General features: G+C 34.3%; 1 long non-coding RNA gene and 1 other non-coding gene across 3 annotated transcripts; one reads left to right on the top strand and one right to left on the bottom strand.

Moving 5' to 3' along the window:
- The first annotated feature begins 555 nt into the window (after positions 1-555).
- Positions 556-25,860, top strand: LOC124984462 (uncharacterized). Of its 2 annotated transcripts, XR_007108676.1 has the most exons (4): positions 556-898; positions 14,683-14,737; positions 16,199-16,346; positions 23,604-25,860. It is a non-coding gene; the product is annotated as an uncharacterized LOC124984462 (long non-coding RNA). The 2 variants fall into 2 exon arrangements; XR_007108675.1 differs by lacking the exon at positions 14,683-14,737 and having other exon boundaries at positions 16,293-16,346.
- Positions 20,295-20,367, bottom strand: Trnaa-cgc (transfer RNA alanine (anticodon CGC)). Its single transcript has one exon. It is a non-coding gene; the product is annotated as a tRNA-Ala (tRNA).

Below are 25,860 nucleotides of genomic sequence, written 5' to 3'. Positions count from 1 at the left end.
CGCCCACTCGCAGGCGCCCAAGTCACCCCAACTCTATCTCCTGGAATTTTTAAAGATTAAAGTGAGGGTTGACCCAGCGCCCACTCCCTGGACTCCTCGACGCCTGCGGGTCCCACCACTGCCACCTTCCGAGTCCCGCTCTGCTACTTCTTTAGGCTCTTACCGACTGCGCCAACCCTTGTGAAGCTCGGCGGGTTGCCTTTTCTCTAAGTTATTTTTGGTGATTTTTTTTACTGGTTTTTCGGCGTAGTGCTAGTGGCACTCTCGGACAGGTTATCCCGTCGCTCCCGCTAGATTGATGAGATCAGGCATCACTCGAAAATGGCGCCGAAAGCGCTGAGGCTCTTCATTCAAATTCGTTAGAGCCAACCCCGCCGCCCCGGGGCATGCCGGGAACGCGGGCTGCCTCCACAGCTGTCAATACCGCCTCTTAAACCCGCCTTGCTTTCCCCCGATATTTGCGCATGCGCAAACTCCTACCCTCACCCCCCCCCACCCCCCGCCACACACACCTTGTACATGCGCAGACGCATGGTTGTTCGCCGCTCTCACTTAGCTTCCTCGGTTGCAGTTCTCTTGCTTCTTTTCTCGCGCGTGCGTGCAGCGCCTTTGTACAGCCGTGGACCTGGAGTGACCTTACAGACTGCGGGCCTGAGAGTCCACAGATACTTGTCAGGCGACAGGCAGTCAGTCTACCGTTGGAGGTAAACAAATTGGGGTCCAGCTTAAGCTAGAAAAAAAAACGTCTTGCTAAACTCCAGACAACGGAATGTGCCTCTTGAGATCATGTGTTGGATACACGTGTACTTAAAACAGCCCCGCCACTGTGTAGAGCTCTTGCAGTACGTCAACGCTTTACCAGAGCGGTTGCACTTTAGCCTCGGGACAGCCTTACGAGGTAGGAACTGTTATTATTCTTACCAAGACCAGGAAACCAGGGCTTGGGACCGTTAAATAATCTGCTTGAGGCAGCACAGGTACCAAACACGTGGACGAGTCCGCATCTGTCAGATTCTGGAACCCGGGCCACTAGCACTGAAGGATCCAATCTGAGCACACAGGAGGCGTGGTCTCCCCTCCCTCTGGTCTGTGTGCGCGCTCCTGCCTAGAGTTAATGATTACTAATGATTACTTAAGTTTGGTGGAACTCTTCTCCACCCTAGGGTGCTAGTTACTAAGCCGTTTTCATCCATTCAGTTTTTCTTACCGCCTTACTTATCCTTACACTTTCATTTCTGTTTTGGAGATAGGAAAGGGCAGTCTTTGGATGTCATTTAGGGTAATGTTTTTATAATGGCGTGGTAAATTACTGAATCCAGTGGAGACGGGTTCCTGTTGTGCGACGCAAAAAAAAAAAAAAAAAAAAAAAAAAAAAGTATAACAGTTACCACGTATTGACTGTACTTGGCACTGTGCTGAACAAACGCTTTAACCTCCTTTAATTGCTCACAACAGCCTTATGAAATAGGTATTATTTTCATTTTGCAGATTATGACATACATTCAGATTAAGAAACCTGCCCCCCAAGTCTTACAAGTAAGTAGAAGTAAAGACCTAGGCAAACCCGTGTCCACCTTCAAAACCTGGGCGCAATGATAGGACAATAAGTGATATTTAAATTGTCAGTATTTTAATAGCTTCCTTAGAAAATCTCTTCTAATCATTTTTTTGGAAGAATTATCGTATCTGCCATTAAGCTGGTTAAGATGAAAGAAAACCAACTGTTTTTGTTCCTAAATGATTATGTTTTAAGATTATTTTTGATTGCTTACTTTTTCCTTAATCACAAAGTGGATTTTCTTTTTTTCTTTTTTCTTTTCTTTGAGACAGGGTCTCACCATATTGTCCAGGTTGGCCTCAAATTTAGGATCCTCTTGCCTTAGCCTCCCAAATAGCTGGGATTACAGTCCTGGGTTATGGTGCCCAGCTCCCAAAATAGATCTTCTAAGGAATCTGGGATATTAACTACTCTTGTCCCAGTATTTGTTATAAAACAACTCATGATGAACCATAACTGTTTGAGTATAAAAACACATGCCATTATTGTCAGGATTGAATAAGAAAGATAATGCATACGAAAGTGCCTGAAGTACTAAGAAGTAAGAAAATGGAGAAAGCTAGCACGGTTTGTATTATTGAAGTACAACTGGAAAAGAAATAGCTTTTAGCATTTTCAGATTATCAAGGAATAACGTAGGAGCGGGGGTTGTGGCTCAGGGGTAGAGCACTCGCCTAGCACGTGTGAAGCTCTGGGTTCGATCCTCAGCACCACATACACATAAAGATTTTTTTTAAGACTTTTTTTTTTTTTTTTTTTTTTTAAAGAAGCAACATGGCAGAGTATTATTTGTCTTTAATCTCTTTGGCACTTTTATGAACTATTTAAGTGGGTTGAATCTGAAGCCAAACTGCCTGAGTTTGAATCCTAGTGCTGCTACTTACTAGCTGTGTAAACTAAGGTGAATTATTTTGTTTAACCTTTTGTAACAAGGGAGTAGTATAGTACCTCACTGGGCAGTTTTAAGGATGTAAATAAATTAACATGCTAAAGGCCTTTCAGCTGTGCTTGGCATATTAGTAGTACATGTTGGCTATTGTTTGAATTAATTATTAATACTGATCTTTTAAAATGTCTTCTTTAATGGGTATTTTCAGACTATAGTCAGTGCCATTAAATAGTTAGTATTCTTGTTTGAACCCCTTAAAATGATAAATCAGGCTGACAAATACTTTTTTTTTTTTTTGTGGTGCTGGGGATTGAACCCAGGGCCTTAGGCTTTCAAGGTAAGCACTCTACCAACTGAGCTATACCCCCAGCCCCTGACAAATACTTTTTGACAAATATGAGTAACAATTTTTGTCAAGTGAATAAGGATGTTAGTTCACCTTATTGTTTAAGACAGTAATACACAGAAATGGGATAGTTTCATTGCCTTTTCTGTTTTTTAAAGAAAAAACTCCAGGCTAGTCTAAAATATGTAAAGAAAGTAAGAACTATCTAAATTTGTAGCATTCAGAGAAAATCACGTATTCTTTGTATTTTGAAAATAAAATGCATCTCATGGAGAATCCGAAAGTCTGGATAAGTGGTATACTTGGGGAATTTGCAAGATTGTACTGAATTTCATGGAGAGGTAAGTAACATAACCTAGTGTCCTCACTGTAACATGTTTGATATAGCCTGCCAAAAAAAATTCTAAAATTATGATATTAACAAAAATAACATTTATCAATACCTACTGTGTCAGGACTGCTCTAAACATGTACATCTATTTTCCCACTGAATCATATAACTCATGAGGTGTGTGCAGTTAACTCCATTTTGCACATTTTGTGGAGGTGGCTTTCAGATTTGTCTCATTTTATTTAAAGTATTATTTAATAAACCAGAAATCCTTTATTGAAGCTTCCTGATTTGTTAAAATAGGAGGAAACAAAAGCAACTGTTCCTATGCTTGAACAAAAAGCCCAATTGGAAAAAAATCTTTCCAAAGCTAAGAATTTTGTTTGACCACAAGGGGGTGCAAATTCCTGAGCTAAATTTCAAAGGGGGAAAAAAAAAAAGTGCTTTTACTTCAGACTATCAAACTCATGGGTAAAAAACCTAGTAAACTACCTGCCCAGAACTTTAAAACTCCACAGAATTATATACTTTATGAGAAGAAAACTCTGTTACTTAGGTACTCAATTAGGGCTTAAGTTTTCAGCATTCTTTCTTCCATACAGTAAAGAAAATCATCTCTTTTCTACCCCTTTCTGCCCATGCAGTTTGTGTCTCTGCATCCTCTTGTTGTCGTAAGAATTGAAGTCATAGTTTAAAATCTGGGGATTTACTTTTGCAAACTGGAAGGCAATCACCAGCAAATGAATGGTAAATAGAAGTCTTTAATTTCTATTCTTTCCTCCACTCCTGCTATTTCTAATAAGTAAGCTATAACTTATGGCTTCAACATATAAACTTATTTAGATAAAATTGCGAAAGCTGTAGGCCTGTTCATTTTTTAAGGAAGAATGGAGGAACTTAAAAGAAGAAAATATTCTGAATAATAACTTAGAAAAATACACACTAGTGAACATTTTAAAAACAATTTGTTTAGCAGAATTTTTAAAGTTCCTTTTACTTTCCTGTTGGTCTTGTTTTTCTGAAGTAGACTTATTTTTTTAAAACTTTTACATTGGTAATAATGTCAAATTTACAAAAAGTTCCAGAAATAAAAATAGTTCAAAAAATCCATATCATTTGCTTGCTTTTATACATGGGTGAGTTCTTTCTTTTCATATATATGTAATTTCATATACAGTTTTTCCTGAACCATTTTCCCTTAAGCTACACAGATTCTGGCCCCCCACTCCTGAATACATGATTGTGTACTTCATGTCAACTTTATAAATTACACTGAAACAATACTTTACCATTCATATTCCAGTTTGATGTCAATCCTTTATAGCATATTCCCCTCCTTTACAGGATCCAGTCTTGTGTCAGGTTCTGCACTAGTTGTTATGTCTCTTTAGCTTCCTTTTCTTTGTGAAACTTCCATCCCTTATTCATTGTCTTTTATGACCCTGACATATTTGAAGAATACAGCTTCTCCCTCCATTCTCTTTTTTAGTAGAATGTTCCTCATTTTGTGTTTGTCTGGTGTTTCCTCATGATTGGATCAAAGTTATGCCTTCTCATCTGGACCTTTGCACAGGTAATATTGCCTCTTTCTCCAAGCATCACATCTGGAAACACATGATATCCATCTGCCTTTCAGTGATGATCTTAATTTTGATCACTTCATCAGTATGCGATCTGAATTTTTTTTTTTTTTAACTTCCGGGCGGTACATAACCAATTTGTGGGGAGATTTTTGATGTTATATTCTGATCCTCATCAAAATCTTCCACTATATTTAGCATCCATTATTGCTTATATAATTTTACCATGATGGTTACAAAGTGCTTGAGCAAATCTTAGTATTCCCTCCTCATTCTACAGCATTCTACTGCAAGTAGAGCTCTTTCTTTCTTATTTACCTATGTATTATCTACATGAACTTAGGAATTCCTATTTCTTTCCATTTCTGTGTTTGCTTATTTTTCTTTGTGCCATCTATCTCACTATTTATGTAGAAAAATTTTTTGAGCTGGGCACAGTGGCCTATGCCTGTAATCCCAGTGGTTCAGGAGGCTGAGACAGGAGGATCACGGGTTCAAAGCCAGCTAAATATAAATGGAAGAAATATAAATGGATGCTAAATATAGTGGAAGATTTTGATGAGGATCAGGATATAATATAAAAAAAATTTTTGAGCCAACTAAGGGTAAAATATCTATATCATGGCCTTTCATCTCTAATATTTAACTGTGTGTTTAGTTATTTTGATGTTCAGAATGTCTTAGATTTAGCTAGTGGAAGTTCTTTCTCCTGTGGCTTTCTGACTTGACCGCATCATTTTTTAAAGCACTTCTTTACTTTCTGATACAATAAAATGTTCCACATTTGTCTTATACTTATCCTATCTCAGTCCTAGAATTAGCCTTTTTTCTAAGGAGTTCCAATTCCTGTTAGTGGAAAATAATATTAGAGACCAAAATTGGTGTGTTCATTGCTCTACATGGGTGTCTTTGCTTCTTGGGTCTTTCAGAGACAGAGCTAAGAAATATAGACATGTACATATGCATGCACACAAATATACATACACAAATATCTATCATCTGTTCATGACATGGATTAAATTAATTAATTTGTTTGTGGTACTGGGGATTCAACCCATGGGTGCTCTACCTCTGAACTACATCCTAGCACTTCTAAACAAAAATTCATTTTGAGACAGGGTCTCTCACTAAGTTGCCCTGGCTGGCCTTGAACTTGTCTTCTGCCTCAGCCTCCCAAGTCACTGGGATTACAAGTGTTTGTTAGTGCACCAGGCTAATTTTTAATTATTTTAATTGTAATTAAGAAGATATTGCAACAATATATAAAGTTCTGAGTAAAGGAAATGACAATCCATACAATTTTCATGTTCCCTTTTAGTCAATGTCTATGCATTTAATTTTGTAGAATCATCGTATGACATAGTTTTCTTAATCTTTTTTCATTTAGCATATCATAAATATCTGAATTATGTCATTTTCACAGTCTTCATTTTCTCTTGCTGTGCTACATATCATTCAGCAGATTCTACTATTCTATTCCTGAAAATTTAGGTTTTTTCCCATTTTTTGCTACTTTTAACTAATTTTGATGTGAACATTTCTTGGGCATATCTTTTTCTAATTTAGTTTCTTATCAAATGATTGGAAGATTTCCCAGAAGAACAAATACTCTTTCTCAAAAGGTTGGTATGTGTCTATGGGTTTTAATATGCCTTGCCACACAGGGTTAGTCAAACATTTACCAAAGTCCATACCAGAATTACAGATAGAGAAGAAAATATATAATTTCTTTTAGCAAGGAACTGAATGTCTAATTAAAGAATGAAATATTTTTCTAAAAAATTGTACTGCAATAAATATAGAGGAAGACCATTTAGCCTCGTTAGGAATAGGTAGCTCAGAAAGCTTTTGGAGAAGTGTCTTGAAGGACACTTGGCAGAGCCTAAAAGGATTGGAATGAGTTATCCTAGTATAGAAGAGAAAGGAGAAATAGGCCAAAGAAAGCATTTTAAGTAGAATCACTGGAGTGTTAACAGGGCAGATACAGAGAACCTGGCATGTTTAAGAAAATCAGGTAGTTTGCTGTGATTTGTAGCCTGTAGCTGAGAAAGGTCAGCTTGCTTAGGTGGATAGAGGTTAAACCATGAAGCACCTTCAGGTCCCACCTTTATATTGATGCAAGTGGAAAATCTTAAACCAATCCATGATATGATTGGATTGTATTTTAGGAATTCATTTAATGAGGATACTAGTAAACAGATTAGAAAATGTGGGAGAGGTGGTAGGGAGTCTTTTGAAAGCTATTCTAGTTTCTAGGCAAGAAATAATGAGTACTTAAACTAGAAAAAGTAGCAATGTGAGTGAAATGAGGTATAAAAGAGATTGGATTTATTTATTCAGTACTCATGTAAGTATTCTCAGGTTAACTTTTAGCACCTAATCTGTGCCATGTACACAGTAGTCTTTGCTAAGCACTGAGATTATGAGATGAACAAAACAGTCATAGTTTCTCCTTTTATGGTCCAGTCTGATTAAAGAGATATTAAATTAATAATCATACCAATTATAAGTAACAGAAAAGTACAAGGTGCTGTGAAAATACACACCATAGACACCTAAAACTAAGTAAGGCCTTTTTAAGGTGGGATGGTTAAGCACAAACTTAAAAGGACAAAGGAGAATTGGCTGGGCCAAAAAGGAAGGAAGAACATTCCAGGCAAAGGAAGATGCCATATGTTAATGTCCTGAGCAGGAAAGGCCAGTAAGTTCAATATCCACAGGGTTAGAGCAGAGTAAAGAAGGATGGAAAAAGTTGGAAGGTAAGACTACAAAGGTTTAGGAGCCTTTCGATGTGGATATGAGAGACAAGGAGAGTACAATAGCATGATTCCTAGATTTCTGGTGTGGGCAACTAAGTGGTTGGCTGTTGGTAACATTTACTGAGAGGAGAAAATAGAACAGTAATGCCTATAATCCCAGTGACTCAGGAGGCAGAGGCAGGAGGATTGCAAGTTTGAGGTCAGTCTCAGCAATTTAGTAACACTAAGCAATTTGGTGAGCTCCTGTCAAAAAATGAGAAAAAAAAAAAAAAGGGGCTGGGGACATAGCTCAGTTGTAGAGCACCATTGAGTTTAATCCCGAATACAAAAATGAAAAGAAAAAAGAAAAGAAAAGTTGGGTTAATTTTGATATGTGACATACCGAGATGCCTATGGGCCAAGTGTATCCTTCCACTCCCCCTTAGAGAAAACTGGAGTTTGGGATTAGAAGTCTGGAATTTAGGGAAAAGGCTTAGTTTTCATATTATCTATAGATTTAGAAATTGACTGATTATAGGTGGTAGTTTACATGATGTGTTTAGATGATATCACTGAGGAAGGTATATAGAATGATTGAAAAAGCTTAGCACAGAATCCTGGTAAACATTATTTGATGGATCCCAAAGTATTTTAAAAATGTACATATAGAAAAAGTTTCACTATAAATAAAAAGATACATGACAAACTAAAAAATATTACCAATATATAGTGCAAGTAAAGGGTTAAATAACCTCATATAAAGAGATAAGTCTGTAAGAAAGAAAAGAATGGCTCTGTATTTAGTTAGCAAGAAGAAAAACATGATTACACAAATGGTGTGACCTTACATTGTGTACAGAGAAATGAAAAGTTGTATTCCATTTGTGTACAATGAATCACAAAGCATTCTGCTGTCATGTATAACTAAATAGAGAAAACAATAAAGAGATAACAAATTATAATCAAAATCAAACCCACAATTAATTAGTATTTAAAAAGATAATCTCAAAATGAATGTAAAGAAGAAATATATAAAGTTTTCACTATCTTATTTCATTGTTGAAAACATTAATAAAAGACTAGGATGCTATGTTTAACTGACTGATGGATTACACAATTCTTACCTATCTATTTTTAAAACATTTGCTTCTTTTTTTTTTTTGTCTTTGGTGCTCAGGATTGAACCCAGGGCCTTGTGCTTGCAAGGCAAGCCCTCTACCAACTGAGCTGTATCCCCAGCCCCCCATTTGCTTCTTTTGTCCCATAAGTAATCAGATCCCATTTGTTGTCATGACTTTATAGAGTTGACAGAACTAAGAACTAAGTCACAGAACTGAGAGGTGTGAAGGTTCCAACTGGTTGATCATAGAGTATCCAAAATAAGCAAAACCAACTAAGTAGTGAGGAAAGTTACGATCATAAGAAAATAAAAAATAGGTTATTTGTCATTTGAATACAAGAGATGTGGGTAAGATCACTCCATTTAGGAAGCTCTGACTGATAATTCAATGCCTAGGATGCAATTCTAACATGCTCGGGATGACAGTTTTTCCCAGGTGGTTATAGTTTTTAACCCCAGGAATATATAAAAATTACAGAACTGATTTTGTATCCTATACTCTTTTTTTTGTAACCTGTACTATTACCATTTTAATATTAGGCTTAGGAATGATCTGTGTATGTTAAATTATGATGATTAAGAAAATTGGACCTATCATAGTATATATTTATCAGATTAGTCTTAAAAGATAAGGAATCATGTTTATGAAGACTATCTGGACATTTAAAATAATTTAAGATTCTTTGTAAATATACTAGATTTAGAATTTACTCAGATCTTGTTTATTAATCAAACATTAAGTACTTAAGGAAATAGAATTTGTCAACACAGTCTAAGTCAGTTTAAAAACATAAAAAGTCCTCTTGAAGTGATTGATTATTGTTAAAATTTTAATAGATTTTCAAGTTGAATTTAAAAGTTAAGGGAAGAGCCAGGCAGTGGTGGCACATGCCTGTAGTCCCAGTTACTCGGGAGGCTGAGGCAGGAGGATCTTAAGTTCCAAGCCAGTTTCTGCAATTTAGTGATACCCTAAGCAACTCAGTGAGACCCTGTCTCAAAATAAAAATTAAAAAGGGCTGGGAATGTGGCTTAGTGGTTAGGCAACCCTGGGTTCAACCCCCAGTACCAGAAAAAAAAGAAAAGTTAATGAAAGACAAGTTTTTAGTTCATAATTTTTATCAAAACTTAAGTTACCACAAGCTGAGCATGGTGACACACATTTATAATCCCAACTACTCAGGAAGCTGAGGCAGGAGGATCAAAAGTTCAAGGCCAGCCTAGGCAATTTAGTGAGACCCTGTCTCAAAATAAAAAAGAGTTGTAAATGTAGCTAAAGCACTATCAGTTTCAATCCCCAGTACTGCCAAAAAAAAAAAAAAAAAAAAAAAAAGGGACCCCTGCATAATCTTTTGGTCTTAAAGACCAAAAAGAAAAAAAGCAAAAGACACAAAAACAATTAAAAAAAAAAGCCAAGCCACTTCACATTTATGGTGAACTGCTGTTAATATAAAATTCAAACAGCTCTTTTGAAAAATAAGAAGGGTTATAAAAGCATTCAAATCTTGGCTGCCAGAAATTCTAATTTTACAAATCTTATCTAGGTGAAATAAATCCAAAACATGGAAAAAGACCTGTATAGGAGTTATGCAGGAGTATGCCCATTCCAGCATTAAATATAATAGCCAAAAAATTGGGGGTATATAGAAGGACAAGAGCAGTGAAATGTCTAGTTGTTGGGAGAATTTATCTTAAATTGTGGAAAATCTACTACATGTACTATTAGCATCATCAAAGGGTGATGCACAGTAACATGGAAAACTGTTTATAGTGTAAGATATAAAGTGTAATTTGAATGATTTTAATTGCTTGTAAAAAATGAGGAAAATGCAAGAAAAAACTTTCAAACCATATCAAGGTGTTGTTTTAGTTAAAATGTGTATGTTAAAAAGCATGTCTATAATTTTTCATTAGCCAAACTGTTATTCTAAGGAACATTGATATTCCGTGAGCTAATTCAATGATCTTAAACTTTGAAATTTTGTTGAAAGTTATAAACTCTCTCTCTAGAATAATGTGCATATTTGAATAGTTTGCGTACAGTTTCAGAGATAGATGAGGGTCCATGTGGGCCATGAAGAAAACTAAAGGAAAAATTAATCATAAATATGGTAGGTAGGCTGGGGGTAGTGGCCCATGCCTGTAATCCCAGTGGCTGAGGAGGCTGAGACAGGAGGATCCTAAGTTCAAAGCCCGCCTCAGCAATAGCGAGGTGCTAAGCAACTCAGTGAGACACTGTCTCTAAATAAAAATATAAAATAGGGCTGGGAGGTGGCTCAGTGGTTGAGTGCCTCTGAGTTCAATCCCTGGTAACACCCCCCGTCCCCCGCCAATATGGTAGGTAGAAAAATGACCTACAGAAAATGTTCAAGACTCTGGAATCTGAATATGTCATGTTACATGGCAAGAGGGAATTCAGGTTGAGAACAGAAATTAAGACTGCTACTCTACTTACAAATTGATTATCTTGGATTATCTGAGTAGACCTACTGTAATTAGTCTTTCAAGTGTAGAAGGGGGGAAGCAGAAGTCAGTGACTGTGATGAGATGTGAAAAAAAAACTCAACCAGCCATTGATGTCTTTGAGGATGGAAAGGGGCCAGAAGCCAAGTAATAGCTTGTGATCTCTAAAGCTGAAAAAGGAAAGAAAACATTTTCCTAGAGTCTCCTCCAGAAAGATCGCAGTTCTGCATATGCTAAGACTCATTTTGGACTTCTGAACTTCAATACTGTAAGAAAATAAATATTTGTTGTTTTAAGTCATTAAGTTTATAGTAATTTGTGGTAATTTATAGCAAGAGGACACTAATATAGTATGTAAACAACCATTTTCTATGTGGATTTGATATGTGGCTGTAATAATAGTAATAAGTATATATTTTACTTTTTAAAATACCACCTAAATGTTATGAGGGCTCTCCCTCCTGAATGGACTGATGTCCATAAAAATATAAATAAAATAAAATACTACCTAAATATTTTTCTGTATATTTTTTGTTTAACAAATTCATTAAGTACTTTAAAAAATCTTTTTAAAAGTTCTATAAAGTGTGAGACATCAAGGTGGACAAGTATTTAATTAACATAGCATCTAGTTTACAACTGAAATTATATGCCTATACAACATTTAATGAAAGTTACTGGCAGGAATGTGATGAGTTTTCTCAAAGATTTACCTATCTATATTTCCTTCTTAAAATGCAAGCTTGAGATTTATTTTAGATATGGACAGTTTTTTTCAAATAACTTGTATAATTTATTTTTTTGCTGTAGCTAACTAATACATAAAGAAAACAATTAAACAATATATTCCTTAGAGGTTACTTATGGTATATATATATATATATATATATATATATATATATGCTTTAATTACTATCTTAAGATAACATAGTGTTTATTAACATTTATTTTGCAGTTGGATAGATTTGTTTAATGAAAGATCAATAGAAGTACTTTGTTATCCATAAATGTTTTATGAAGGAGAAACCTTTTCTCTAACGTGACTTTTTTTTTTTTAGGGTACCAAGGATTGAACCCAGGGGTACTTAACCACTGAGCCACAGCCTCGGCTCTAGTCCACTTTTTATATTTTTTATTGTAAGATAGGGTCTTGCTAAGTTGCTTAGGGTCTTCTGTGATTTTTAAAGGATATCAATATTAGTTATATGGTGGAAAGTAAACATGCATTTGAGAAAATACGTCTATTTTGGGAAATTTACAGCCCCAATTTTTAGAAATGCAGATTCATATACAGCATTTTAAATTCTAATTTTATTAAGATTTTGGGCTTGTTTTGAGGGTTTTTTTGTTGTTGTTGTTTTTTTGGTTTTTTTTTCCCCTGGATGAGTTGTTTTGCTTCCATGTTCCTGGCCACAAATCAAATGAATTAAGTCATTTACAGTTAATAATAATTAAGATTTACTGAGGAAGTGTGAACTTCTTACCCTTTACCAGTAATGATACCTGAAAAAGGATAAATCCATTTGTTTCAAGTTATCTGGTTTTTAAAATTGGTGTGAAAATGCTGGCCTTGGATGAAATGAATTCAATGTTTTGAAACTTTGCTTTTAAAATAATGTGAACTTCATAAAAACTTAATAAAGGGAATTTAACCTGTTCAGGTTTGGAATCTTATAATCAGGAGTTAAAACATGCTTCTTTCTTATTGCCACTGACTGTCCAAGTGTTCTGTGAAGCTACTAAGAACAAATTTATTCTTACCCATTTGTGATAATCCTTTAAATATAACTTGCTATTTTCAGTCATGATGACAACAAAATCCCTGAATCATCATCCCCCCATACTCTAATGTTTCTTTAATGTGTGTGTGATTTTTTTTCAGTTGTTTTATGATTTTAAACCCTTCACCCCCTTGTTTTCCTTTTCCTCATTATATTCCAGTTTGCAACATGGCCCCTTTCAAAAGTGACACCCAGAATGGTATGTCATATATCATATTATAGCTTGAAATATACCAAGGATTGACATTAAATTTTTGTCCTATTAAAATTATTTTATTTGGGGAGCAATTTTGGATAATAAAAAGAAATAATAAATTATGGAACTGGATCTGTTCTTGACAACTTATCAAATGAAAACTGAAGAGTTAAACTTCATGTTAAATAAAAACAACTTTTAGCCAGGCGCGGTGGCACACACCTATAAGCCTAGTGATTTGGGAGGCTGAGGCAGGAGGATTGTAAGTTCAAAGCAAGCCTCAGCAATTTAGCAAGGCCCTAAGCAACTCAGTAAGACCCTGTCTCAAAATAAAAAATAAAAGGTCTAGGAATGTGGCTCAGTAGTTAAGCACCTCTGGGTTCAATCCCTGGTACCAAAAAAAAAAAAAAAAAAAAAAATTTCTAAAATTATACCTCAAGACTTTGAGACTTCAGTGATTTGGGATTAAGCCTGCCTGGGAGTTGAGATCAGGGAATGAGGAGTCTATTAACATTCATTTCTTATTTATTTTTAATGAACAGAAGTAAAATTGAGGCTCTCTTGGTCTCTAGGTGATATAACTGAGGATATGTGACCAGTTCTATAAGATAGTTAAGACTTACGCTACATTCTTAATATATAAAATTTATTTCTTATGGAACAAATCTATGGGGAAATAAGAAAATAAACTATATTACATTCCCTGTTGGCTAAGAAATTCTTACGTGTTTAAAAACAAATTAACCTTTTAGGGCAGCTCTGAAAACGTAATTTATTTTAAATAGGTGAGCACTTTACAGCTCTTGTGGGAATACTTTTTCCTTACTTTTTTTCATCATATAGGATTAAGGCCCTGTGTTTTTAATTTAGTCCTTTAATTTTTTGCTGTTAACATTTAATTTACTCGATGACCCCATACTGTTAACTTTTTGCCCCAGTGAACTCTGGACAGTATATATAGGTTGTATAATGTATAAATTTTAAAGAAACTCTTAAAAAATAAGATAGGTTTGATGTGAAGCAGAAGATTAAGTTAAGTTCCACTGTGTAGAAAATTACCATAGATATTTAATCAAGGGACCTTTTCTTCCCTATTAGAAGATATATTTTTATAACAGTTTTTTTTAGTAATTAGATATTTACGCTATTGGCAAAACCCAAAGTGGACATGACTTACCTGTTGATACTTTTAATGAACTGCAAGACTAGTAATATAGTACAGTAGATATGAAACCTTTTTCCAAAAAGAAACTCTTATAGCATGTGGCTAAATATAACAATTCCTCTAATACCTTTTTATACTCAAATTTTGTTTCCTTTTATGTAAACTTGAAATCCTTTAGATGTTTGAAAAAAAGCTAGTACATATGGTTATTAATATTCAAGGCTTCTTCTAAAGCATTTGATGTAAAAAATACTTTTGTACACAGCTTTTATTTGCCCTTAAAACTAGACCTCTGTACTTGCCTTTGAATTCTTTCCCCACCTCAATACATATGTATTAAAGAAAACTGAAAAAAAACCCCAATCAGGAATGATTAGATGCCTTGTAACAATATACCTCTTTTCCCATCTCTTTTCTCAATCTACCGTGGAAGGCTCCTGTTTGTCTTTTTATATTAGTATTACTGAATTTCATCCATGTAGCATTATTGAATTCTGTCCTTTGTTTCTTTTCTTCAGGAAAACTGCAGTTTGATATCTTATGGGATAGAAGGCTCCATCTTTGAGGACATTGGTGAGGCAACACCCTTATGACTCATCTGAGGGTACACTATTCTTACCCTAAGGGTAGCCATGAGGGTGCACTCACTTTAAGCATTTGGGCTTCTGAATTCTGAGAGTACTGCAAACCATATATGTTTCTGTATAAATTTCATGGGTTGCTAATAAGGTAGTATTGTTTCATAATTTAAATACTAGGGGAGAATGTTGTAAAGTACTCTTACTACTACTACTACTACTAATTATTAATATTATTATTATTGCTTGTTATTGAAGCCACGGTCTGCAGCACACTAAGCACATACTCTACCACTGAGCTACACACTTCTCTTACAGTTTTTTAAAGAATAAAGTATTTTTGTATGACTTTTACACTATAATGGCAATAATGAGCCACTGATTAGCCACTGATGGTTGGGATAAAGATGATAGAGAGGTCTAGAATGAACCCCTGATCCCTGATCTGAGTGTGGTATTAAACTGAGCTAGAACAGTGGGGAAAGGAAAGAGGTGGAGAAGGGAGGGTGTGTGTGTGTGATTAAGGGTGTGGGTTGGAACACTAGGAGGGGGAGAGGGAAGTGAGAAGCTCAGTTGAAGTACCTACTGAATAGGGAAGACTAAGTGCCAGTGGGATATCCATGTAGAGATCAGAAGGTATAGCTTAGGATATGGGTTGCTCAATGAAGTTACTGTTAAAAGCTGGTGGAATCAGAGGTTCAAGGATTTTGGTCAGGTTGTACATGTGGACACTGCAATGGGAGATGATAATGGCAGAAAAGTACAGGAGAGGCAGATACGGTAAGCAAAGGACCAAAGTCCTGGATGAACAAGAGAGGGAATGACAGGGCCCTTAAGTTATGAGAATGAAAGAGAGGAATGAAAAAATTTCCAAGATTGTTTGATCATGCCTTCTTTTTGGTCTCACAAGTTAGAAGTCAGAGACTGTTTTATTTAATACAGAAAATATTAGTTGAATTAATGATAAAGCAATTAATCTCATGTTGAAAAGAATTTTCACTTTTTTATTAGCACAGTTAACAATAAATGTAAGTATACAGAATGCAGAAAAACATTAACAATCCCATCACCCATAAATAATCATTGTTAACCCCTTGTTGTTGTTATTTTTGGTACAGGGAACTGAACTGAAGGGTGTCTTACCACTGGGCTACACTGCCAGCCCTTTTTAAACTTTTAAAATTTATTTAGAGACAGGGTCTCGCTAAGTTGCTGAGGCTGGTCTAGAACTTGCTATACTCCTGCCTCAGCCTCTCAAGTTGCTGGGATTATAGGTGTGCACTACCATACCCAGCAACCCCTTGTTATTAAACTTCTGTCAGTTTGTTATTTGTGTGTATATGTGTGTGTTTGTGTATTGCCTAGCAATAAATATTCAGTTATATAATTTAATGACCAGGTTTTCTCTCCGGGTAAAGAACAGTTTCACAGGTAACTGTTTTCTTAATTTGTTTAGGATATCCTGGAAATTTTCTCGGAAGATCTTCATAGAAAGCCTGTTTATTTTTAGGTCTATTTCTAACAGGCTTTTTAATGTGTATTTTATTCAGAAACACAGGCATTGTACTATAGATGGAGGCTGACAGCCACAGAAGTGAGAACTGGTAAGTAAAGGTTCTTCTTTACAGGCACCTTTCTTTAATTTGTTTAAAATACTTGGAATCAAGCATTTTTTTCGTGAGCGCAATAAGAGATGACTCATGAGCTGAATAACAGGATACAGTGGTCAATTTAGGTATGCATATTGAAATTAAAAACTTCTCTGGATAAATCATTTGTTGATAACATTTGATTTTAGTAGAAGGTTCTTTCCCTACTTTTTAAATTGTGGTAAAACACTCATAACAAAATCTATCAACTTAACCATTTTTAAAGGTACAATTCAGTGGTATTAAATACATTCATAATGTTGTATGATCATCACCACTATCCTCCTCCATCTAGAATAGGTTTTAACATACCATCAAAGTCATTTTATCTCAAATTTTTTCACAGAAGTATAGTTAATAGCATAGAAAGTGAACAATTGCTTTAATATAGTCTGGTCCTAAGCTAGAATTTTCTTTAGTTTCATGTTTTATGTTAAATTTAAAATAAACATTGCATTTTATATCATAGTATTCCTATGTTTAATATAAATATAAATAATAAATATATGACTACACATTTTTTCAAGGTCTTGGAGTAAAGTTGGTATGTATGAAAAGGCCCATGTTTATTCACTGGCTTTTATCCCCCAGGCACACTAGAGTTGGACTTTCAGAGGCAGGGTTCTAGGCTATTTTGTGGTTCTGTAGCATGTTCCTTTTCAATTTTCTTTTACAGGTTAGCCAAGGTTATTGATAGTTATGTGTGGCAGGGAGAAGACTAATTGATGCTCATCCCCTTTGAACACGGGGCTTCCACAGAAACTGAAAATTCATGAAGTGAATATTCAAAAGCATTTTATATAATCTCACACTTCATCAGTATCAATGACATATATAAATAAAGTGAATGATTTAATGTTCATAGGGCTATCACCCACCTTTCCAAAGAGTACCAGTTTTTCAACTATCTATGTGTTATAACTACTGAGACTTGGAAACCCTCTCAGGTGTAATAATTCTATTCTTCATTAGTGGCCCCCCTTTAAGAAGATTGGAGACCACATTGATGAATAGTAGCAAAGCTGGAATGAAAATTTGAGTTTCTTAACACCAAGTTGAGGGTCTTACACCAAAAGGAAATGAGTTACATATAGTAAGAGACATATTGTACTTCTTCCTGGTTCCACAAAATCACTTCACACCATCCTAAGATCGGTTTATTTTTCTTTGCCTCCCTCTCTCCTTCCTTTCAGAATCCTAGTTCTAACCATTAGTAGGTTAAGAATATTTTAATATACTTAGAAATCAGGTAAGAGGGTAGATCTCATGTTACATATTCTTACCACAGTAAAAAAATGAAAAATAAACAAATAGAGCATTTGGAACTCCCCAAGAAACAAAGTAGACCATTAGAATTTTGTTTCTTATGCTTGGCACACAGGTACAAAGCTCAGAACAGTATAATTTTAGAAAGAGATAGGAGACATGATAGAGGCTGCTGGAAAATGAGAAGACCAGAATAAAAAATAAGCAAATAAGTACTTCTTAACCTAAATGAAGCATTCATTGGTAGAAAAAAGAATAAGGTCACAGAAATTTCTGATTTCTGATTCTTGAGGATTTCTATCTAGTAATATTCTGAAATATTATCACATTAAAGAGTTATTTTTAAAACAGCTAAAAAATCAATCATCATAGGGCTAGGCATAGAGTTACCCTTTTTTATTCTGTGAAGTAAAATTTCAGTTCTAATTATTAGGCACAACAAAGATTGTTACTCTGTAATAATGTTAAAACTAATGTTTGATAGAATAAAATATGAGATTCACATGACTATTGCATCATTTTCTTGAAAAGGATAGGGCCATTAAAAGTTAATATTTTATAAGGAATGAAAAACATTTGATCTGATGTTGTCCAGTGAAATTTTCTCAAAATTAATGGACACATGTTGTCAGCTATGGGTTCAAGCATTAATTCATGTTGAATTGCTCCTATTCAACAGTTAGTGTCTGTACATAAATAATTTACATGGAATTAATTTAGCATTGAAATCTGCCTGGGATAGAATTGTCCTTGATATTCAGTTGAAAAATTACAGAGCTCTAGAATTAAAGTGATAATAAGCAGATATAGGCTAAGTTATAGCTATATTACTAGGAACTAAGCAAATATCATAAACAAGCCTGTAGGGTTTTTTGAATTAAATAGTCTCATTAGGAATGTATTTTTAAAATTGTGAATGTTTCAATTGATTTATTTTAAACCACTTAAAATTGTGCAGGAGATAACAAAGTAGAGGATATCCAATTTAGAAGTATAATTCAGTCAGTTACCAAGGAATATTAAACTTTTTTCTGTACATTTAATTTGGTAGAATAACAGTTTTCTCTCTTCTAGATTACTTTGTAAAAGAACATGCCATTTACAGATGAGAAAACTGAATCTTAGACAAGTTGGGTTAAAATGGGTCGAGGAATCCAATATGTATTCAAGTATGTTTATCCCTAATGTCCATGTTTTTAACCACTGTCTGTAGAAATAAATACATTGATATGTTATAGACTAATTCTTAACCAAGATTCACCTTCGCAAAAAAGGAATTTCTAGAATGCTCACTGTCCTCAATTCCTCTCCCTCCCACTCTTTCTTTCAGGGTGCTTTGCAATTTTTAATGAAAATGAATATTTCTTTTGAAATTATTATCATGTTTTTGTCATTAGAAAAAAAGATTAATATGGTGCAATGGTTATTGAGGAAGTCTTTTGCAGGTATAAATCCTAAACTTAAAAGATTACCTTGCAATGTATTATCCAGCTATAGTATTTCTTTGAACAATGAGCTATAAACTAAGCACTCCATAACAAATCCTGAGTAAGACCAAAAAATAAACTTCTCTGAGTAATTTCACTGCATCCCAGAACAAAACCCAGAAATATTTGTAGGAACAGAAGAATATACAACAACCAACATAATAAAATTCACAATGCCTCACATCCACTTAAAGCTTACCAGGCATGCAAGCCAGAAAATGACTCATAATGACATGAAAAATCAACAAACTGAAAGTGAACTTAAATGGACACAGATATTAGAACTAGTGGACAAGGGCATTAAACATTATTGTAATGGTATTCTATACGTTTGAAAAGGAGAGACAAGACATTTTTTAAAATCCAAGTTTCAATTCTAGGAATGAAAGCTATAATATCTGATGAAAAATCCACTAAATGGGATTCTTGGATAATTAAAGCAGAAAAATAAAAGATTAGTAATCTTGAAGACATAGCCCAAGAAGCTATTCAAAATAAAGAGAGAAAAAGAATTTTTTAAAATGGTAAGAAAATCATTTGGGATAGAATTCCAGAGGCTTACTATCTATATAGAGTCACCAAAGGAGAGGAGAGACAGAAGTAGAAGAGATATTTGAAAAATAATCCCAAAATTTCAAATTTGTTGAAAACTACTGCCCATAGATCCAAACTCAACAAAAAGAACAAAACTAAATGGAGACTCATATAATCAAATTGTTTAAAACCATAAAGAGAAAATCTTGAAAGTAGCAAGAGAAAATCTTGAAAGTAATCAGATAAATATTTATGTTATAGAGGACAAAAAGAAGGATGAGAGTAGATTTCTCTTCACAAGCATCGCAAGTGAAAAGACAGTGGAAAAAACTATTATTCCAGGATTCTATACTCAGTGAAATATCATTCAGAAAAAAAGACAAAGATGCTTTCAGGCATACAAAAACTCAGATATCTTCACTATCAGGCCATACCATGAGAAATGCTAAAGAAAGTCCATGAGAGAGAAGGAAAAATTATACCAGATGAAACTATATGGATCCACACAAAAGAATAAAAAGCACTGGAAATCAAACTACATGGACAAATATGTAAAATTTTTATTAAAATTAATTCTTTAAGGTAATCAGTAATTTATTTTTTATTTATTTATTTTTGGGGGTGCTGGGGATTGAACCCAGGGCCTTGTGCTTGCGAGGCACGTACTCTACCAACTGAGCTATACCCCCAGCCCCTGTAATCAATAATTTAAATAAAAATGATAATGTATTCTGGAGTTTATAACACACACAAAATATACAACAATAGTTTAAAGGCAAGGAGGGGAGAAATGGAAGAATGATGTTGTAAGGTTCTTTTGCCATATGTGATGTGGTGTATTATCATTTGAAGGTAACTTTGGTAAGTTAAAGCTGTACTCTATAAACCATATTGCAACTGGTAGTATAACAATACAGTTATAGGTAATAAGTCAACAAAGGAGGTAAAATAGAACCATAAAAAATTACTCCAACAGAAGGCAGAAAGAGAGGGAAAGGGACAAAGAACAGATGAAACAAACAGAAAATAACAAGAAGACAGACTTAAATCTAATCATACCAATAATGACATTAAATGTAAACAATTTAAACATCCTTTTAAAAGACAAAGACTAGGCTGAGGGTACTGCTAAGTGATAAAGCATTTGTCTAGCACATTTGAGGTTCTGAGTTCAATCCTTAACACTACAAACAAAACAAAACAAAATAAAATTTAAAAGGCAAAGACTGTCAGATTATATTAAAAACAAGACCCAACTAGCTACTATCATTAAGAAACACATTTTGTGTACAAAGACACAAAAACATTAAGGGTGAAAGGATAGAAAAAGACATACCTTACTGGTGCTGGCATTAGTAAAAAGAGAAAAAGGGTATGACTAGGACTGGGGAGATAGCTCAGTTGGTAGAGTACTTGCCTTGCAAGCACAAGGCCCTGGGTTTGGTCCCTGGTACCACAAAGAAAAAAAAAGAAAAGGGGTATGACTATATCAACATGAAACAAAGTAGATTTCAAAGCAAAAAGTATTACCAGGGATGAAGATAATTTCTTAATAATAAAGTGGCAAGGTAATGGGGAAGATATAATAATAGTAAATGTTCCTATCCAAATAATAGAGCTTTGAAATATGTGAAGCAAAAATTGATAGAACTATAAGGAGAAACAGACAAACCTCAACTACAGTGAGAGATTTGGATATCCCTCTTTCACTAGTTACCAGAACAAGTAGAAACTTAGCAAGTTAAACTCAACACTCTCAACCAGTATTACTTATTTGACTTTTCTAGAACCCTACATTAACAATAATAGAATATACATACTCTTCAAAGTGTATATGTGAAACATGCCCAGATAGACCATACTCTAGGCCAAAAGTCAGCCAGCTGGCCCTGAAGCCAGTCTAGCCTGTTTTTGTATGGTCTATGAACTAAGAATGTTTTTCACATTTTAAAAAATTCCTTAAAAAAGAAAATATGTGAAAAATACTGCATGTGACCCGCAAAGCTTAAATTTACCTTTATGGAAAGTTGAACCTTTGTAGAACGCTTGTCAACCTTTTTTCTAAGCCATAAAATATGTGTTAAAAAATTTTAAACAATTCAAGTCATGCAAAGGATGTTCTTGGACCACAGTGGAATTAAATTAGAAATCAATAACACATTTATCAGGAAAATCCACAAATGTTTGAAGAGAAAATAACATGCTTCTAAATAACCTGTTGATTAAAAAAGCAACCTATGGTGAAATTAGAAAGCATTTTGAATTGAATGAAAATAAAAACAAAGTACATCAAATTTTGTGGCATTCTAAGGCAATATCACCTATGGGGAAATTTAGAAATAAAATCCCTATATTATAAAATGACCTCAGCTTCTCCCATAAGAAACTAGAAAAGCAAATTAAACCCAAAGAGGCAAAAGAACAGAAACAAGAAAGATAAAAATAAAATCAATAAATGGAAAATATAAAATCAATTGAGAGTATCATTGAAACCAAAACCTGGTTCTTTGAAATCTGTAAAACTGATAAAACTTTTAGAGGTTCTGACCAGTGCAATCAGGCAAGAAAATGAGATAAAATAACTCAGATTGGAAAGGATGAAATAAAACTGATGAAATCTCTAAGAGTTTCCTCAGCTTCTTTAAAATTCCCCCTCTGCTCATTTCTCTCCCCAGGGTACTACTGGTCTGCTTTCTGCCACTGTAAATAGTTTGCCTGTCTTCTGGCAATAAGGAAGTTGGTCAACCTGTACATAAAAGAAGTTTCTCCATCATTTCCTTTTCTTCCACCATTGAAGTATACTAATATTTAAGTTATTTCATAGATTTTCCCCATGCCCTAAAGTGTTAGGTTGCTAAAGATAACAGATCAGTTTGCAATTTCTAGAATTTTATTTATATAGAATCAAGTGGTATGTATGCAGTTTATTTGTTCAGAAATTGCTATATTATAATCAAAGTACATGCATAACCATTTGATTTCCAATTTATTCCATTCCCTTCATTTGACCCTAGAGTTTCAATTTATATCTGTATTATAACTTTCACATATATATCAACAGGCCTGAGAGCTTATCATGAAAGCTTGAATTCTCTACCTTCTAGTGATGTCCCATTTAGATCTGACATTAAGATACTTTTTTTTTTTCTTTAAGATACTTCTTCCTTCTATTTATTTTCTTTCTGGTCAACTGGAATATTTTCTTGGCATTGCCATAGAAATATCTGTAGAAATAATCTATGGAAATGGTATTATATAAAAAATATGAATAATTAATTGTAAGAAAATCTCTAATTTCTTCTTCATATAGAAGAAGCAGAAACTATCCTGGATTTTTGTAGTACTTAAGCTATTCCTTAGTTGTCTCATGAAGAAATCAATGTAGTAGAACACATTCAAGGAATCACTGAAGTATCAGAATAAAACTTTAATGTGTAACCATCTTTTCTACAATAGATTTTCATATATTTTAATTAATAGTCATTCACTCTCTGACCTCTTTCTCCATCCATAGTGTCTTTTGGCAAACTATACATAAAAGCAGTTTCTATTGATGCCAAATTAACAACAGTTTCTCAGTCATTTCCTCTTCCTCCACCATTTAAGTATACTAATATTTAGGTTATTTCACAGATTTTCCCTATGCCCTATAGTGTTAGGTTGTTAAAGAGAATCGATCAGGTAATATTGCTGTTTATCCTCATGCAGTCATTCCAAGTATACAAAATCAGACATTAACATGAAAATATGGGGGAATTGGGGACAATCTGAGGATATATTTTTTTATTAACTACTTCAGAATTTGTGTGTGATAGTGGTGATGAGAAACACCCAATCAAGTAATGACTGCTAGATAAAACATCAAAGTCCATGTTATCACTTCTTGGCTATGCAGATAAACTTCATTTCCTACCTTCTCTTTCAGTTAGGTGTGGGAATGTGACAAAATTACAGTCAATGGAATGAGAATGGAAGTGATACCCACTACTGTGAACCTCCTTCATAAGAAAATATCTCCTTCCAACAGACTGAAACAGAGAAGACCTGCAAGGAAAACTTGGAAGCTGGGTACTAAAGGACTAATTACAGAAAGACAATGGAAAATAGGTATTGAACTATATTTGTTTACTTTAGCAAGAAACAAATATGAGCCATTATTTTTTGTTGATCTATTTGGCAATTAGCTTACCCTAATTAATTCAATATATAAAACATATGCAATGGCCCCATGACAACTTCAGCGGGCACCATTTCCATTGTAATGTATGTAAGGAGCAAGGATGTAGCTCAGAGGTACAGCGCTTACCTAGCATGCTAGAAGCCCTGGGTTCAATTCCCAGTTACTCAAAAACAAAACAAACAAAAACTAATACATTGTAATGTTATGTAAAGGATTTCTTGAAGCACAGTTGAAAGACTCCATGTAAATATATTTGAATATTCTTTGCAGACGTAGTCAATACTCTGGCTTGGCCAAACTGACTCTGACTTGTTTGTCGGTTGTATTGTGGATAAGCACCAATTTGTGTAAAGGCATACTTCTATGGTAAAAAGAAAGATGGAATGGATCATCCATTAAGACTTGTAGGGGGAAAATGTATACCTAGGATCCAAATCAGATCTCCTAGGATTTTTACAACAGTGATGGTTACAAATTCTTCTGATATCCTGTAGAGTGTTATGAGTTTCCTCCCTCAAAAAGAAAACGCTTGCTGCTCTGAGTAGTACAGATGTTTTTCTAAACTTATCTGGGCATCATTTTCCTCATTTATAAAATGAGAGATTATGTAGACCTCAGTGTTCCCTTTGTTCACTAAAATTCTGCCATCTATGTAATATCCAGAGCTATTGGGAGAAACAGTTTTTAGCATATGAGTGTTCCTTCAAAATTCAAATTGGTATAACAGTAACTTGAAGTTTTAACATCTTTAACTCTCAGCGATGCACATTAGGAAATAGGCACAACAGAGTTCCTACTTGTCTTCCAAATAAAACCTATTAAATTGCCAAGGTTTTTAACCCAGGATTTTTAAGAGTAATTTCAAAAGTAGTGTGCCACTTTCTGATTTCTATACTTTACTCAGTGGGTAGGGAAGGATGCAGAATGTGGTAGCTATCGAAATACTGAATATAGCATATTACAAAAAAGTCAAACCTCAAAAGTTAGAGGGCAGATCATATAGTTTTTCACTGAGTTTACCAATTAAAACCTTAAAATTTTCTCTCTCCATTTCCCTCATCCCTTTTTTCATCCATCCCTTCCCCACTTCCATGTTTGGCAAAGTCACATTTTTGGTATAGCCAGTAGAAATTATTCTTTGCCTATTTGTTTGCTGGTGAAGTTTTAGTCTCAGGAATTTCATCTTTTTTCAAAGCTAAAATCTACATTATCCAGATTTTATGCAGGCATAGGATTGGCTTTAACTCACATTCTTTTGCTGCAGGAGATCTACAAAAATATGAACCTTACTCAGGGATGACACTGTTTTAGAAAGGAAAAAGGATAGTTTCTATAACATCTATCACAGTGAAGTTTTTCACAGTGAAGTGTATGGGCTGGAATAGACGAGAAGAAGGAATTACACAAAACCCTTTTGGTTCCACAAGAGGAACATGACAGAAAAGAGAACCAATAACACTGTTTTGACTACTAGTAGTCAAGTATACATTCTACAATATAATTGCAGAAATTGAGGGTCAATCTAAATATTTAAAATGAGAGAATGGATAAATTTTGGTAAATACATATGTTGGAATGCTATACAGATGTTGAAAACATGTTTTCAAAAATATTCAGTCACAAGAGAAAATGGTCATTATAAACTATATAAGAAAAACAGCATATAAACATTTTGGTCAGTGGTGGACCCTGTATATGATGGTGGTCCCATAAGATTGTATTGCCTAATCATTTCATATCCCTGTCTTTAAAGTGATGCATGATTATATGGTATTAGTGTATAATATTTAGTTTAAATGCAATAAGGAAACATGAGTTAACATTGGTTTTTCTCTGACTGTGGAATATTATAAAGTGATAGTACTTTTCTGTGGTTTCCAACATTTCTCTCTCTCTCACTCTCTCTCTCTCTATATATATATACATATTCATATATATACTTATTTTAGTTGTAGTGGACACAAAACATTTATTTTATTTTTATGTGGTGCTGAGGATTGAA

The sequence above is a fragment of the Sciurus carolinensis genome, chromosome 5, assembly GCF_902686445.1.
Source record: "Sciurus carolinensis chromosome 5, mSciCar1.2, whole genome shotgun sequence".
NCBI lineage: Eukaryota > Metazoa > Chordata > Mammalia > Rodentia > Sciuridae > Sciurus > Sciurus carolinensis.
The sequence above is the reverse complement of the archived record's forward strand: the minus strand, read 5'-3'. Positions and strand labels throughout refer to the sequence as shown.